Raw genomic sequence first — 18,346 nt, 5'->3', positions numbered from 1 at the left:
GAAAAACGGACTTGAGAGCTCTTTTTCCCATCCAGTTGTCCGTGTCATCTCTACTTCCCCACCATGACCTTATGTGAGATGTATAATCATTTAGGATCTCATAGCGAGATATGAGAGAGATTAGGTTCCTGGGATTAAGAGCTACCGATTCTTGATGTCTCCCCGCTGCACCACAGGTGTCCTTCAAGTGCAGGTAGTGATCCTCCCTTCAGATCCCACCCGCCAGGCTTCATGAATACAGTAACAGCACTCACCTAGATGCTCACTCATTTTGAACCAACCAGGTTTAGCACTGATGTTTATCCTGGGAGTTCCCTTTTTCCTTTCTTGGTGGGATCCTTGTTTCCTGGATTCTGTCTTTCTCTTGATTTGTTTGCTTTCTGGTTTTGCTGGATATCTTCCTGTAGATTCTTGAGAACAGGTTAATGAGAGGTGATTGTTTTGAGGTCTCATGTTCTGAAAATATCTTTATTCTACCCTTACACTTGATTTATAGTTTAGCTAGGCATAGAATTCTAATTTTCCTTCAGAGTTTTGAAGGCATTGTTCTGCCATCTTTTATGTTCCATTTGAACCTTTGTATGTGCTTTGAATGTGGTTTTTTTTTTTTTTTTATGTTTATTTAGTTTTGACAGAGAGAAAGAGACAGAACATGAGCCAGGGAGGGGCAGAGAGAGAGGAAGACACAGAGTCGGAAGCAGGCTCCAGGCTCTGAGCTGTCAGCACAGAGCCTGATGTGGGGCTCGAACTCACAGACTGTGAGATCATGACCTGAGCCAAAGTCAGACACTCAACCGGCTGAGCCACCCAGGCGCCCCTGAATGTGTTGTTGTTGTTGTTTTTTTTAACCTACAATCTTCTTCTTGTCTTCTGAAACTGATTAATTATGTATCTTAGCTTGGGCATGTCCACATCTGTGTATTATACTTTTATTTTGAAATAAAAGTTCAGATGAAGTTACAATCGTAGAACAGAGAGATCCTATGTAGTCTTTGCCCAGTTTTTTTCATGTTTATTATTTATTTTTGAGAGAGAGAGAGGGAGGGAGAGAATGAGTGGGGGAAGGGCAGAGAGAGAGGGAGACACAGAATCTGAAGCAGGCTCCAGGCTCTGAGCTGTCAGCACAGAGCCTGATGTGGGGCTTGAACCCACGAATTGTGAGATCATGACCTGAGGTGAAGTTAGATGCTAACCAACTATCACCCAGGTACCCCTGTCCAGTTTTTTTCCAGTGGTTATATCTTATATAACTATAGTGTAATATCAAAATCAAGATATTGATAAATGTGTGTGTAGTTCTATGCCATTTTATCTTTTGTGTAGATTTATGTAACTGTCATTGCACTCAAGATACAGAATTACTACATCACCACAAAGATCTCTCATGCTATTGCTTTATGGTCACAACCACTTCTTAACCTCCCACCACCCCTAACCACTAACGTGTTTTCCATCTCTATAATTTTGTCAATTTGAGAATGTTATTTTTGTGGGTTGAATTGTGTTCCCTCAAAAAGATATGTTCAACACCTAACTGCTAGCAACTCAGAATGTGACTTTATTTGGAAATTGGGCCTTTACAGAGGTAATCAAGTTAAAATGAGGTCTTGAGGATGGGCCCTAATCCAATATGACTGCTGTCCTTATAAAATTTGGATGTAGAGACATAGAGGTAAGACTATATGAAGAGATATAGGGAGAATGCTATGTGAAGAGTAGAGTTATGCTGTCACAAGCCAGGAAGTGTGTCAGGCTACCAGAAACTGGAGGAGGCTGGGAAGAATCTTTCCTTAGCATCTTTAGAGGGAGCATGGCCTTGTTGACACCATGATTTTGCACTTGTAGCCTCCAGAACTGTGAGACAATGAATTTCTGTTGTGCTAAACCACCCAGTTTGTGGTAATTTATTATGGCAGCCCTGGGAAACAAACAGTTATATAAATGGAAACATCCAGTGTATGACATTTTGAGATATGCTCCCCTGCTTCAGCATAATGCCCTTGCATTTAGTGCAGTTTTTTTTTTTTTAATTCACTAGCTCTTCTAATTGGTTTATTTAGACCATTTACATTTAGTGTAATTATTGATATTTTAGAGATTAGGTCTGCCATTTTAATATTTGCTTTCTGTTTCTTTGTTTTCTTGCCTTCTAGTGGGTTATTTGAAAGCTTTCTATGACTCTATTTTGATTATCTACAGCATTTTTGAATGCATCTCTTTATATAGGTTTTTAGTGGTTACTACAGGAATTACATTATGCATACGTAGCTTATCACAGCCTACTGGTGTCAACATATTTCCAGTTTGAGTGAAATGTAGAAACCTTACCTTTCATCAAATCTGTTTACCCTATCTCATTTACAATTGTCTTAAATATTTCCTCTACATAGGCTGAGAACCACATCAGATGATGTTATACTTTTTTTTTTTAATTTATTTTTTAAAACTCAAGTTAGTTAACATACAGTGTAGTATTGGTTTCAGGAGTAGAACCCAGTGATTCATCACTTATGTATTACACCCAGTGTTCACCCCAACAAGGGCTCTCCTTAATGCCCATCACCCATTTAGCCCATCCCCCCGTCCACCTCCCCTCTGACAATCCCCAGTCCATTCTCTGTATTTAAGAGCCTCCTATGGTTTGCCTCCCTCCCTGTTTTTATCTTATTTTTCCTTCCCTTACTCTATGTTCCTCTGTGTTCCTTAAATTCCATATAAGTGAAATCATGTGATATTTGTCTTTCTCTGCCTGACTTATTTTGCTTAGCATAAGCGAAAACTCTAGCTCCATCCACATTTTTGCAAATGGCAAGATTTCATTCTTTTTGATGCGGAATAGTATTCCATTGTATATGTATACACACCACAGGATGATATTATACTTTTTGATTCATTGTCAAACATAATTTAGAAAACTCAAGAGGAGAAGAAAAGTGTATTTATCTATAGGTTTGCTCTTTTTAGTGTTCTTTTTCCTTTTTGATGTTCCAAGATTTAAAAAAAATATTTCTGTTTCAAGAAATTCCTTTAGTAATTATTTTAGGGTAGATCTGATAACAACCAATTCTCTTAGTTTCTCTTTGTCTGAGCATGTCTATTTCTCCTCTATTCCTGAAGGCTAACTTCACTTGATTTAGAATTGGGGGTTGAGCATTTGAAAGAAGTTGTGCCTCTTCCTTTTGACCTGTATGGTTTTTTGGTAAGAAATCAACTGTCTTTCCCAATAGGCTGGGTGGCATTTATTACTTGTAGCTTTCAACTTTTTTTTTTCCTTTGTCTCTGGTTTTCAGAAGTTTGACTATGATATGACTCGGTGTGTATTTCTTTGGGTTTATCCTATGGATTCACTCAGTTTATGGAAATTTTAGGCTTACATCTTTTGCCAAATTTGGGGAAATTCCAGCTATTATTTCATTATTTTTTCCTTTTAAAATTTTTATTTAAACTCTAGTTAGTTAACAGTGCAGTATTGGTTTCAGGAGTAGAATTCAGTGATTAATCACTTACGTACAACAACCAGTGCTCATCATAACTAGTGCCCTCCTTACTACCTATCACCTGTATAACCTATTCCCCACCCACCTCCCTCCAACAACCCTCAGTTCTCTATCTTTAAAAGTCTCTTACAGTTTGTTTCCCTCTCTTTCTTCCCCCCGTCTCATATGTTTATCTATTTTCTTTCTTAAATTCCACATATGAATGAAATCGTATGGTATTTCTCTTTCTCTCACTTATTTTGCAAGGCATAATACACTCTAGCTCCATCCATGTTGTTGCAAATGGCAAGATTTCATTCTTTTTGATGGCTAATATTCCATTGTATATGTATACCACATCTTTTTTATCCATTCATCAGTTGATGGACATTTGGGCTTCGTAGTATGGCTATTGTTGATAATGCTGCTTATAAACATTGGGGTGCATGCACCCCTTCAATTCTGTATTTTTGTATCCTTTGGGTAAAAACCCAGTAGAGCAATTGCTGGGTCTCTTGTATGGTTCTCTTTAGTTTTTTAAGGAACCTCCATACTGTTCTCCAGAGTAGCTGCACCAATTTGCATTCCCACCAACAGTGCAAGAGTACTCCCCTTTCTCCACATCCTCACCAACACCATTTTGTTCTTGTGTTGTTAATTTTAGCCATTCTGACAAATATGAGGTGGTATCTCATCATGGTTTTGACTTGCATTTCCCCGATGATGAGTAATGTTGAGCATTTTTTCCTGTGTCTGTTAGCCATCTGGATGTCTTCTTTGAATAAATGTCTATTCATATCTTTTGCCCATTTCTTAACTGGATTATTTGCTCTTTGGGTGTTGAGTTTGATAAGTTCTTTATAGATTTTGGATACTAACCCTTATCAGATATGTCATTTGCAAATATCATCTCCCATTCTGTAGGCTGCCTTTTCGTTTTGTTGATTGTTTCCTTTGCTGTGCAGAAACTTGTTACCTTGATGAGGTCCCAATACTTCCATTTTTTCTTTTGTTTCCCTTGCTTCCAGCGGCATGTCTCATAAGAAGTTGCTATGGCCAAGGTCAGAGAGGTTGCTGCCTGTGTTCTCCTCTAGGATTTTGATGGTTTCCTGTCTCACATTTAGGTCTTTCATCCATTTTGAATTTATTTTTGTGTATGGTGTAAGAAAGTGGTCCAGTTTCATTCTTTTGCATGTTGGTCTCCAGTTTTCCCAACACCATTTGTTGAAGAGACTGTCTTTTTTTCTATTGGATGTGCTTTCCTGCTTTTTTGAAGATTAGTTGACCATATGGTTGCAGTCCATTTTTGGGTTTTCTATTCTGTTTCATTGATCTTAGTGTCTGTTTTTGTGCCAGTATCATACTGTATTGATGATTACAGCTTTATAATATAGCTTGAAGTCTGCGATTGTGATGCTTTTGTTTTTCTTTTTTAGGATTGCTTTGGCTCCTTGGGGTCTTTTGTGGTTCTACACAAATTTTAGGATTGTTTGTTCTAGCTCTGTGAGAAACCCTGGTGGTATTTTGATGGGGATTGTATTAAATGTGTAGATTGCTTTGGGTAGTATAGACATTTTAACAGTGTTTGTTCTTCCAATCCATGAGCATGGAGTGCTTTTCCATTTCTTTGTGTCCTTTTCAATTTCATTCATAAGTGTTCTGGATTTATTCCTAAGTCCTACTGAATTCCTATTCATAAGTGATTAGGTTTATTCCTAGATATCTAATTGTTTTTGGTGCAGTTGCAGATGGAATTGATTCCTTGGTTTCTTTGTCTGCTGCTTTGTTATTGATGTATAGAAATGGAACAGATTTCTGTATATTGACTTTTATATCCTCCAGCTTTGCTGAATTCATGTATTCTAGCAATCTTTTGGTGGAATGTTTCAGGTTTTCTACATAGAGTATCATGTCATCTGCAAATAGTCGAAGTTTGACTTCTTCCTTGCCCGTTTGGATGCCTTTTATTTCTTTTTGTTGTCTAATTGCTGAGGCTAAGACTTTCACTACTGTATTAAATAGTAATGGTGAGAGTGGACATCCTTGTCTTGTTCCTGACTATAGGGGAAAGGCTCTCAGTTTTTCCTCATTGAAGATTATATGAGCTGTGGGTCTTTTGCATATGGTCTTTATGATGTTGAGGTATGTTCCACCAGTCCCTACTTTGATGGGCATTTAATTAAGAAAGGATGCTGGATTTTGTCAAATGCTTTCTGCATCTATTGAGAGGATCATATGGTTCTTATCCTTTCTTTTATTAATGAGGTTATATCACATTGATTGATTTGCAAATATTGAACCAGCCCTGCAGCCCAGGAATAAATCCCACTTGACCATGGTGAATAATTATTTTAATTTACTGTTTATTCAATTTGCTAGTATCTTGTTGAGAATTTTTTCATCCATGTTCATCAGGGAGGTTGGCCTGTAAATCTCCTTTTTATTGGGGTCATCTGGTTTTGGAAGCAAGGTAATGCTGGCCTTGTAGAATGAATTTGGAAGTTTTCCTTTCATTTCTATTTTTTTGGAACAATTTGAGAAGGATAGGTATTAAATCCTCTTTAAATGTCTGGTAGAGTTCTCTTGGGAAGCCATCTGGCCCTGGAGTTTGGTTTGTTGGGAGATTTTTGATTACAATTTTCATTTCTTTTCTGGTTATATGTCTGTTCAAGTTTTCTACTTCTTCCTGTTTCAGTTTTGGTAGTTTGTGTGTTTCTATAAATTTATCCATTTCTTCCACAGATTGCCCAGTTTCTTGGCATATAATTTTTCATAAAATTCTCTTATAATTGTTTGTATTTCTGTGGTGTTGGTTGTGATCTCTCCCCTTTCACTTGTGATTTTATTGGGTCATTTATCTTTTCTTTTTGATAAGTCTTGCTAGGAACTTATCAATGTTATTAATTCTTTCAAAGAACCAGCTCTTAGTTTTGTTGATCTAGTCTACTGGGGTTTATTGTATCTATATCATTTGTTTCTGCTCTTCTGCTGGCTTTAGGCTTTATTTGCTCTTCCTTTTCTAGCTCCTTTAGGTGTAAATTTAGGTTACACCTAAAGTATTAGGTATTTGAGACTTTTCTTGCTCTCGAGGTAAGCCTGTAGTGCAATATATTTCCCTTTTAGGACTGCCTTTGCTGCATCCCAAAGGTTTTTGGACTTGTGTTTTCATTTTCATTTGCTTCCGTATACTTTTTTATTTCATCTTTAATTTCCTAGTTAACCCATTCATTCTCTAGTAGGATGTTCTTTAGCCTCCATGTATTTGTGGTCTTTCCGATTTTTTTTCTTGTGGTTGACTTCAAGTTTCATAGCATTGTGGTATGAAAATATGCATGGTCAGGATGCCTGGGTGGCTCAGTCGGTTGAGTGTCTGACTTAGGCTCAGGTCATGATCTCACGGTTCGTGGGTTCGAGCCCCGCGTCGGGCTCTGTGCTGACAGCTCAGAGCCTGGAGCCTGCTTCCGATTCTGTGTCTCTCCCTCTCTCTGCCCCTCCCCCGCTCATGCTCTGTCTCTCTGCCTCTCAAAAATAAAGAAACGTAATAAAAAAAATTTTTTTTAAATATGCATGGTATAATCTCAATCTTTTTGTACTTGTTGAGGGCTGATTTGTGACCCAGTATGTAATCTATTCTGGAGAATGTTCCATGTGCATTCTAGAAGAATGTGCATTCTTCTGCTTTAGGATAGAATGTTCTGAATATATCTGTTAAGTCCATCCAGTCCAGTGTGTCATTCAACGCCATTGTTTTCCTGTTGATCTTCTGCTTAGATGATCTGTCCATTGATGTAAGTGGGGTGTTAAAGTCCCCTACTATTGTATTATTGTATTATCATCAGTGAGTTTCTTTATGTTTGTTGTTAATTGATTTATATATTTGGGTGCTTTCAGGTTGGGGGTACAAATATTTATAATGGTTAGATCTTGATGGGTAGACCCCTTAATTATGATATAATGCTCTTCTTTATCTCTTGTTACAGTCTTTGGTTTAAAATCTAGTTTAGGGGTGTCTGGATTGCTCAGTCGGTTAAGTGCCCAACTCTTAGTTTTGGCTCAGGTCATGATCTCACGGTTCATGAATTTGAGCCCCACTTTCAGCTCTGTGCTGACAATGCGGAGCATACTTGGGATTAATTCTCTCTCTCTATCTCTCCCCCTTTCTCTCTCTCTGCTCCTCCTTCACTCTCTCGCTCTCAAAATAAATAAACTAGGTTTTTTTTCCCCATTTTTTAAAAGTTTATCTGATATAAGTATATGGTTACTCTGGCTTTCTTTTGGTGTCCATTCGCATGATAGATGGTTTTTCATCCCTTCACTTTCAATCTGCAGGTGTCTTTAGGTCTAAAATGAGTATCTTGTAGGTAGCATATAGATGGATCTTGTGTTTTTATCCATTCTGATACCCTATGTGTTTTGATTGGAGCATTTACATTCAGAGGGATTATTGAAAGATATGAGTTTAGTGCCATTGTGTTATCTGTAAACTTGGTGTTTCTGGTGATGTTCTCTGTTTCTTTCTTTCTAGTCTTTGTTGCTTTTGGTCTTTTTCACCCCACTCAGAGTCCCCCTTAATATTTTTTGCAAGGCTAGTTTAATGGTCACAAACTCCTTAGTTTTTGTTTGGGGAAATCTATCTCTCCTATTGTGAATGACTGCCTTGCTAGGTAAAGTATTCTTGGCTGCGTATTTTCCCCATTTAGCATGTTGAATATATCCTGTCATTCCCTTCTGGTGTACCAAGTTTCTGTGGACAGATCTGCTGAGAACCTGATCTGTCTTCCCTTATACATTAAGGAATTTTTTCCCCTTGCTGCCCTCAGGATTCTTTCCTTGTCTGTGTATTTTGTGAATTTTACTATGATATGCCTTGGTGATGGCCAGCCTTTGTTGAATTTAATGGGAGTTCTCTGTACTTCTTGGATTTTGATGTTTGCATTCTTCCCCAGATTAGGGAAGTTTTCAGCTATAGTTTGTTCAAATAAATCTTCTGTCCCTTTTTCTCTCCATCTTCTGGGATTTCTATGATATGAGTGTTATTCTGTTTTAAATTTTTTTTTTTTTCAACGTTTTTTATTTATTTTTGGGACAGAGAGAGACAGAGCATGAACGGGGGAGGGGCAGAGAGAGAGGGAGACACACAGAATTGGAAACAGGCTCCAGGCTCCGAGCCATCAGCCCAGAGCCTGACGCGGGGCTCGAACTCACAGACCGCGAGATCGTGACCTGGCTGAAGTCGGACGCTTAACCGACTGCGCCACCCAGGCGCCCCAGAGTGTTATTCTGTTTTAATAAGTCACTGAATTCCCTAAGTCTACCTTCTGATCCATTACCACTTTTTTTCAGCTTCATTGTGTTTCATAATTTTGTTGTCTGTATCACTAATTTGTTCCTCTGCTTCATCCATCCACACTGGCATGGCATACACTCAGATTTGCATCTCGGTTATAGCATTTTAAATTTTGGTCTGACTAGATTTTAGCTGTTTTATCTCTGCAATAAGGGATTCTCTAGTGTCGTTGTTGTTGTTGTTTTTTCAAGCCCAGCTAGAATCCTTATAATTGTTTTACATTCTGATTCAGACATTTAACTTATATCTGTATTGATTAAATCCCTGACCATCATTTATTCCTTCTTTCTTTTGGGATTAATTCTTCCATCTTGTCATTTTGGAGGAAAAATTAAATTAAATTTAATTTAAATTAAAAAAATTTTTAAATAAAATAAAGAAAGCTAGATTCTAGGTATGCTTTGGTCTGCTTGTTAAGAGAAGCTTGATAGAAAAAAAAGACAAAAATTAAAAAATAAGTAAGTAAACAAAACTTGCTCTTTCTGTATTCAAGAAAAACAAAGCAAAACAAAAACAGAATCAGCCAACCAATCAACCAACCAAAAACCTGAAGGAAGCTAGATCCTGTTTCCCCTAGAACTGAAGCTTTGCAGCACTCTATGATCAGTAGACTTGGTGTGGGCAAGGGGTTTGTGCTGGTCTTCGGGGGAGGGGGCTGCTGTTCTGATTCTCAGGTGGACTTGTCCTATTGGAGATGTGCCTGGAGGGAGCAGTGGGCATGGCTTGGTGTAATGGCTCCGTTCTCCACTTGGTGGTGCTGTTTAGCTCACTGAAGTCAGTTAGTGCTGGTGGGCTAGGGGTGAAAATGACTTCAGCCCTCTCTCTAGTCTCTGGAGTGGAAGGTCCATACCCTCACAGACACGCGATCAGTCACCCTTCCTGTATCTCCAGCTTTTGTTAGATCCCCACCTTCACCCTGTCTGTGTCCAAGCTGCCTGCCTGCCAGGTGCTGCTGCCCTTCTGTGTCTTATCTCTCAGGTATGGCTGTGTTTCAAAACCCCACACTTCAGAGATCCCCACACTTCAGACCAGCACTAATCCTCTGGGGGAGGATCTCTCTGTGCTGTGGCTGGTGCCAGCTTGTCCCAGAAAACATTTGTGTGATTGTGCAGCAGTAGTGGCTCAGTATTTATGGTAAATTGCAACACACAGCTGGTGCCAGGGTTTGCTGCCCTCAGCTGGTGTCTTTATTCCTATACTGGTGAATGGGGCAGCTCTATGGTGCCCACTGGGTCTTTTAACCATGGAGAGACCATATCACCTCTACCAAATGCACTCCAAGCTGGGGAACTGCTTTTCCCCATGTGACCCAGGGGATCTTTAGAAGTGCTGCCTGCTCCTAAGGCTCCACCCCAGTTCCTTGCTGTAGCATCACCAGGGGCTGAAGTCCGAAATTTCAGACTCTGCGTGCTCTGCTGTTTATAAGAACTGGTGATATTGTTGGGCACCTGGGTTGCATCAGTTGGTTGAACATCCAACTCTTGATTTTGGCTCAGGTCATGAGCTCACAATTTATGAGATCAAGTACCAAGTAGGGCTCCATGCTGACAGCACAGAGCGTGCTTGGGATTCTCTCTCCATCTCTGTCTGCCCCTCCCTTGCTCACGTGTGCACTTTCTTTCTATGAAAATAAATAAACAAACTGAAAAAAATACTGGCAGTACTGAAATCCTCTCCTTTTTTCCTGTCAATGGTTTTGGGGAGCAGTTTTCTTGTGCAATCCCCCATGCACATTTTCACTCTTTTTTTTACCCATTGTTTCTCTCTGTCTCTCTCTAGCTACTCTCTCCGCATTGAGGGCTCCCTTCCCACCACAGCACCTGGGGCTCTTTTCTACCACAAATCAAGTCTGCACTTCCTACCTTCCACGGGTCATTTTTTCTGTTTGTAAATGTGCAGCTTTGTTCTCTAAGACTTTCCATCAATTTCTTGGGTGTTCAGAATGATTTGATATTTATCTAGCTGTTTGGGGTGTGGGGAGGCAAGCTTAGGGTTGCCCTACTCCTCTGCCATCTTAACCCTCCCCCCCCATTCCAGCCATTATTTCTTTAAATACATTTTAGCACTACCCTTGTTCTTCTCTCCTTCTAGGACTCCAATGACACGAAGGTTAGTTCTTTTGTTATAGTCCCCACAGGTCCCTGAAGTTTTAGCTCATTTGTTTTTAGCTTATTTTTCCTCTATGTTCTTCAGATTGGATAATGTATATAGTTTTATCTTCAAGTTCACCAGATCCTTTCCATTCTGTTATTGAGCCTATCCATTGAGTTTTAAAATATTAGTTATTGTATTTTTCAATTCTAAAATTTCCATTTGGGTGGTGCCTGGGTGGCTCAGTCAATTAAGCCTCCAACTCTGGATCTCAGCACAGGTCTTGGTTTCAGGGTCATGAGTTCAAGCCTCACATTGGGCTCCATGCTGGGTGTGAGGCCTACTTAAAAAAATAAAAATTTTCATTTGGTTCTTCTTTATTTCTTTGCTGAGACTTAAAAAAAATTTTTTTTTTCCATTTGATTCAGTAATGTTCATACTTGCTTTAAAATTCTTGTCCGGTAATTCCAAGAGGTGTCATTTGGTGTTAGCATCTGTTGATTGTTATTTGTCATTTAAGAAGTGGTGAGAGTGGGCATCCGTGTCTTGGTCCTGACCTTACGGAAAAGGCTCTCAGTTTTTCACCATTGGCAATGATATTAGCTGTTGGTTTTTCATAGAAGGCCTTTATTATGTTGAGGTATTTCCCCTCTAAACCTACTTTGTTGAGGTTTTTTTTTTATCATGAATAAATGTCATACTTCATTAAATGATTTTTCTGCCTCTGTAGAAATGATCATATGGTTCTTATCATTTCTCTTATTGATGTGATGCATCATGTTGATTGATTTGCAAATATTGAACTACCCTTACAAATCAGAAATAAATTCCACTTGATCATGGTGAAAAAAATTTTTAAATGTATTGTTGGATTTGGTTTGCTATTATTTTGTTGAGGATTTTTGCATCTGTGTTCACCAATGAGAGTGGCCTATAGTTCTTTTTTTGTGATGTCTTTATCTGATTTGGGTATCAGAGTAATGCTGGCCTGATGGAATGAATTTGGAAGTTTTCCTTTCTTTTCTATTCTTGGAAATAGTTTGAGAATAATAGGTACTAACTCTTCTTTATTTTTTTTTCAATATAAGAAATTTATTGTCAAATTGGTTTCCATACAACACCCAGTGCTCATCCCAAAAGGTGCCCTCCTCAATACCCATCACCCACCCTCGGCTCCCTCCCACCCCCCATCAGCCCTCAGCTTGTTCTCAGTTTTTATTTATTATTAATTAATTAATTAATTTACTGAAAAGTCCACATTGTGTTCTCAGTTTTTAAGAGTCTCTTATGCTTTGGCTCTCTCCCACTCTAACCTCTCTTTTTTTTTTTTTTTTCTTCCCCTCCCCCATGGGTTCCTGTTAAGTTTCTCAGGATCCACATAAGAGTGAAAATATGATATCTGTCTTTCTCTGTATGGCTTATTTCAGTTAGCATCACACTCTCCAGTTCCATCCACGTTGCTACAAAGGGACATATTTCATTCTTTCTCATTGCCACGTAGTATTCCATTGTGTATATAAACCACAATTTCTTTATCCATTCATCAGTTGATGGACATTTAGGCTCTTTCCACATTTTGGCTATTGTTGAGAGTGCTGCTATAAACAAGTGCCCCTATGCATCAGCACTCCTGTATCCCTTGGGTAAATTCCTAGCAGTGCTATTGCTGGGTCATAGGGTAGGTCTATTTTTAATTTTCTGAGGAACCTCCTCACTGTTTTCCAGAGTGGCTGCACCAATTTGTATTCCCACCAACAGTGCAAGAGGGTTCCCGTTTCTCCACATCCTCTCCAGTATCTATAGTCTTCTGATTTGTTCATTTTTGCCACTCTGACTGGTGTGAGGTGATATCTGAGTGTGGTTTTGATTTGTATTTCCCTGATGAGGAGCGACGTTGAGCATCTTTTCATGTGCCTGTTGGCCATCCAGATGTCTTCTTTAGAGAAGTGTCTATTCATGTTTTCTGCCCATTTCTTCACTGGGTTATTTGTTTTTCGGGTGTGGAGTATTAACTCTTCTTTAAATGTTTGATAGAATTCACCTGTGAAGCAAATGGTCCTGGATTTTTTGTTTGTTGGGAGTTTTGTGACTACCAATTCAATTTCTTTGCTGGTAATCAATCTGTTCAAATTCTATTTCTTCCTGATTCAGTTTTGGTAGGTTATATGTTTCTAGGAATTTATCCATTTCTTCTAGGTTGTCCGATTTGTGGGCATGTAGTTTTTTATAATATTCTCTTATAATTGTTTGTATTTCTATGGTGTTTGTTGTTATCCCTGCTCTCTTTTTTAATTTGATTTTTTATTTTTATCTTTCTTCTCTTTTATATGTTTTTATTTTCTTGGCTCCTTTCCACTTTTTTGTTGTTGTTGATAAGTCTGGCTAGAAGCTTATCAATTTTATTTATTATTTTTGAAGAACCGGCTCCTTGTTTCATTGATCTGTTCTATTTGTTTGTTTTAGTTTCTATATCATTTTTCTTTTCTAATCTTGTTGTTTCCTTCCTTCTGCTGGTTTTAGGTTTTGTTATTCTTTTTCTAGCTCCTTTAGGTGTAAGGTTAAGTTGTTTATTTGAGATTTTTTTGTTTCTTGAGATAGGTCTGTATTGCTATAAACATCTTTCCTAGAACCACCTTTGCTGTGTCCCAAAGATTTTGAGCTTTGTGTTTTCATTTTCATTTGTTTCCATGTATTTTTTAAAAAATTTCTTATTTTATTTCCTGGTGGCCCATTCATTGTTTACTAGCATGTTATTTAACCTCCATGTATTTGTGATCTTTCCAGGTTTTTTTCTTGTGATTGACTTCTAATCAGAAAGGTGCATGTTATGACTTCAATATTCTTGAGGTTTGTCTCGTGGCCTAATATGTAATCTATTCTGGAGAAGGTTTTTTTTTTTTTAATTTTTTAAATATTTACTTATTTTTGAGAGAGAGAGCACATACAGGGGAGGGGCAGAGAGAGATGGGGGCAGAGGATCCAAAGTGGGCTCTGCACTGACAGCAGTGAGCCCAGTGTGGAGTTCAGACTCACAAATTGTGAGGTCGTGACCCGAGCCAAAGTCGGACACTTAACTGACTGAGCCACCCAGGCGCCCCACACCCTGTCTTTTGATTGGAGCATTTAGTCCATTTACATTCAGAGTAATTATTGATAGTTATGTATTTGTTGCCTTTTTATTACTTGTTTTGTGGTTGTTTCTGAAGATTTTCCCTGATCCTTTCTTCTCTTTCTCTCTTTCATGGTTTGATGGTTTTCTTTAGTGATATATTTGGATTTCTTTTTTTTTTATTCTTTGCATATTTATTAGTGTCTTTTTATTTGTGGTTACTATTATGTTTGTATATAACATCTTCTGCATATAGCGGTCTATGTTAAATTGATGGTTGCATATGTTTGAACCCATTCTTTACTCCTCTTCCCTCCCATGTTTTAGTGTCATATGGTGTCATATTTTACATCCTTTTACTTTATGAGTCCCTTGACTCATATTCAAAGAAATACTTATTTTTAATGCTTTTGTAGTTTTTATTTTTCATACTCTCACCTGTATTCTTTCCATTAGACTCAAAGAGTTCCCATTAAGGGGCTCCTGGGTGGCTCAGTTGGTTAAGCGTCTGACTTCGGTTCAGGTCATGATCTCATGGTTCATGGGTTCGAGCCCTGCGTCGGGCTCTATGCTGACATCTCAGAGCCTGGTGCCTGCTTTGAATTCTATGTCTGTGTGTCCCTCTTTCTCTGCCCTCCCCCACTTGCACTCTGTCTCTCTTTCTCTCTCTCAAAAACAAATAAACATTAAAAAAATAAAGAAAAAATGTTTCCTGTTAATATTTCTTGCAGGGCTGGTTTAGTGGTCATGAACTCCTTTAGTTTTTGTTTGTCTGAGAAACTCTTTATCTGTCCTATTCTGAATGATAGACTAGCTGGATAGAGTATTCTTGGCTGCAGATTTTTCCCTTTCAGCACTTTGAAGATATCATGCCACTCCCTTCTGACCTGTAAAGTTTCTGCTGAAAAGTTTGCTGGTAGCCTTATAAGCTATTTTTAATTTAATTTAATTTAATTAAAAAAAATTTACATCCAAGTTAGTTAGCATATAGTGCGACAATGATCTCAGGGGAAGATTCCTTAGTGCCCCTTACCCACTTAGCCCATCCCCCCCACCCCCTCCCACACCCCCTCCAGTAACCCTCTATCTGTTCTCCACATTTGAGAGTCTCTTGTGTTTTGTACCCCTCCCTGTTTTTATATTATTTTCGCTTCCCTTCCCTTGTGTTCATCTGTTCTGTCTTAAAGTCCTCCTATGAGTGAAGTCATATGATATTTGTCTTTCTCTGACTAATTTTGCTTAGCGTAATGCCCTCTAGTTTCATCCACATAGTTGTAAATGGCAAGATTTCATTCTTTTTGATTGCTGAGTGATACTCCATTGTATCTATATACCACATCTTCTTTATCCATTCATCCATTGATGGACACTTGGGCTCTTTCCATACTTTGGCTATTGTCGATAGTGCTGCTATAAACATGGGGCGCATGTGGCCCTTCGAAACAGCATAACTGTATCCCGTGGATAAATGCCTAGTAGTGAAATTGTTGGGTCGTAGGGTAGTTCTATTTTTAATTTTTTGAGGATCCTCCATACTGTTTTCCAGAGTGGCTGCCCCAGTTTGTATTCCCACCAGCAGTGCAAAAGAGATCCTGTCTCTCTGCATCCTCGCCAACATCTGTTGTTGTCTGAGTTGTTAATGTTAGCCATTCTGGCAGGTGTGAGGTGGTATCTCATTGTGGTTTTGATTTGTGTTTGCTTGATGATGAGTGATGTTGAGCATTTTTCATGTGTCGGTTGGCCATCTGGATGTCTTCTTTGGAGAAGTGTCTATTCCTGTCTTTTGCCCATTTCTTCACTGGCTTGTTTTTTGGGTGTTGAGTTGGATAAGGTCTTTATAGATTTTGGATACTAACCCTTTCTCTGCCATGTTGTTTACAAATATCTTCTCCCATTCTGTCACTTGCCTTTTAGTTTTGCTGATTGTTTCTTTGCTGTGCAGAAGCTTTTTATTTTAATGAGGTCCCAGTAGTTCATTTTTGCTTTTGTTTCCCTTGCGTCTGGAGACGTGTTAAGAAGTTGCTGCAGCTAGGGGCGCCTGGGTGGCTCAGTTGGTTGGGCATCTGACTTCGGTTCAGGTCATGATCTCACACTCCATGAGTTCGAGCCCCGCGTTGGGCTCTGTGCTGACAGCTCAGAGCCTGGAGCCTGCTTTGGATTCTGTGTGTGTGTCTCTCTCTGCCCCTCCCCTGCTCATGCTCTGTCTCTCTCTGTCTCAAAAATAAATAAAAAACATTAAAAGAAATATTTAAAAAGAAATTGCTGCAGCTAAGATCAAAGAAGTTTTTGCCTGCTTTCTCCTTGAGGATTTTGATGGCTTCCTGCCTTACATTTAGGTCTTTCATCCAAATTGAGTTTATTTTTGTGTATGGTGTAAGAAAGTGGTCCAGGTTCATTTTTCTGCATGTCACTGTGTCCAGTTTTCCCAGCACCACTTGCTGAAGAGACTGTCTTGATTCCATTGGATATTCTCTCCTGCTTTGTCAAAGATTATTTGGCCATACATTTGTGGGTCCATTTCTGTGTTCTCTATTCTGTTCCATTGATCTGAGTGTCTGTTCTGTGCCAGTACCATACTGTCTTGATGGTTACAGCTTTGTAATACAGCTTGAAGTCCGGGATTGAGATGCCTCCTGCTTTGGTTTTCTTTTTCAAGATTGCTTTGGCTATTTGGCATCTTTTCTGATTCCATACAAATTTTAAGATTGTTTGTTCCAGCTCTGTGAAGAATGCTGGTGTTATTTTGGTAGGGATTGCATCAAATATGTAGATTGCTTTGGGTAGTATTGGCATTTTAACAATATTTGTTCTTCCTATCCAGGAGCATGGAATCTTTTTCCATTTTTTTGTGTCTTCTTCATTTTCTTTCATAAGCTTTCTATAGTTTTCAGCGTATAGATTTTTCACCTCTTTGGTTAGATTTATTCTTAGGTGTTTTATGGTTTTTGGTGCATGGGCTCTTCTTTTTTAATGTTTGTTAATTTTCGAAGGAAGAAAGACGGAGCATGAGTGGGGCAGCGGCAGAGAGAGAGAGAGAGAGAGAGAGAGACAGACACAGAATCTGAAATGGGCTCCAGGCTCTGAGCTGTCAGTGCAGAGGCTCAAACTCACAAACTGCGAGATCATGACCTGAGCTGAAGTCGGTCGGTTAACCGCCAGAGCCACCCAGGCCCCCCTTCAAATAAACTTTCTGATCTCTTTTCTCTCTCTTCTTTTGGGATCCTTATATTTTATTAAAAATTTTGTTTGTTTGTTTTTGAGAGAGCACGTGTTGGGGAGGGGCAGAGAGAGAGAGAGAGGGAGAAAGAGAATCTTAAGCAGGCTCCATGCCCAGCACCGAGACTGACATGGGGCTCTATCTCATGACAGTGAGATCATGACTTGAGCCAAAATCAAGAGTCAGATGCTTAATTGACTGAGCACCCAGGCGCCCCCTTCTGAGATCCCTATAATATGAAAGTTATTATGCTTGATGGAGTTGCTGAGTTTCCTAACACTATTCTCAGTTTGCATAATTTTTGTTGTCTCATTTGCTCATCTTGGTTACTTTACTGTCTTCCAGGTTATTAAATCATTCCTCTGCTTCATCTAGCTTCCTATTTATTCCATCAAATATATTTTAAATGTCACTTATTTTGTTCTTCATCTCTGATTGATTCTTTTTTTATCTCTTTGTTAAGGATCTCACTGAAGTCCTCCACTATTTTCTCCAGTGAGCATCTTTACGATCATTACTTTAAATTCTCTATCAGGCATATTACTTCTATCCATTTGCTTATGTCTCTTGCTATGGTTTGGTCCTGTTCTTTCATTTGGGATATCTTTCTCTGTCTCCTCATTTTGTCTAACTCTCTGTGACTGTTTCTCTGTGTTAGGAAAGTCAGCTACTTCTCCTGCTCTTGAAGGTAATGGTCTTAAGAAGAAAAAGTCCTATAGTGGCTCTGCAGTGTCCCCTGTTCCCTGGGACCTGGCGCTTCAGGGAGTTCCTCCTATGTGTGTTGTTTATATCCTGCTGTTGAGTCCTGGCACCCTCCCTTTTTTTCAGTCCAGTTGCCTGCAGAGGCTGTCTTTGCCTGTTGTGGCAGTGTTTGGCTCCCAGCAGGGGTGGGGTGCATTTTAATAAGGTGTGCACTGGTCTGCTTGTGAAATGAGACCTGCCAGCACAGCTGCTCCTGCTAGAACTAAGGTCCCATAAAATATGCAGGTCGGGAGATGAGGTGTTGGTGCAGTTTGTGCCCGTTTTCTGGGAGAGGGACCCTGCAGTGTGGGGACTGAGACAAGCATGACTGGGAAGGGTAGGTCTACCAAAGTTTGTGGAGTGGG

The 18,346-nt window shown here is 39.1% G+C and overlaps 1 protein-coding gene and 1 non-coding gene across 6 annotated transcripts in view; both read left to right on the top strand.

Annotated features, from left to right (window-relative positions):
* The window catches only part of CFAP92 (cilia and flagella associated protein 92 (putative)), an 82,590-nt gene that overhangs the window by 26,778 nt on the left and 37,466 nt on the right, over positions 1-18,346 (top strand). The window lies entirely within an intron of this gene.
* Positions 6,820-6,904, top strand: TRNAL-UAG. Its single transcript has one exon. It is a non-coding gene; the product is annotated as a tRNA-Leu (tRNA).

Source organism: Panthera leo, chromosome A2 (assembly GCF_018350215.1).
Source record: "Panthera leo isolate Ple1 chromosome A2, P.leo_Ple1_pat1.1, whole genome shotgun sequence".
Classification (NCBI taxonomy): Eukaryota; Metazoa; Chordata; class Mammalia; order Carnivora; family Felidae; genus Panthera; species Panthera leo.
Note: the sequence above shows the minus strand (reverse complement) of the source record. Positions and strands in the feature narration are given on the sequence as shown.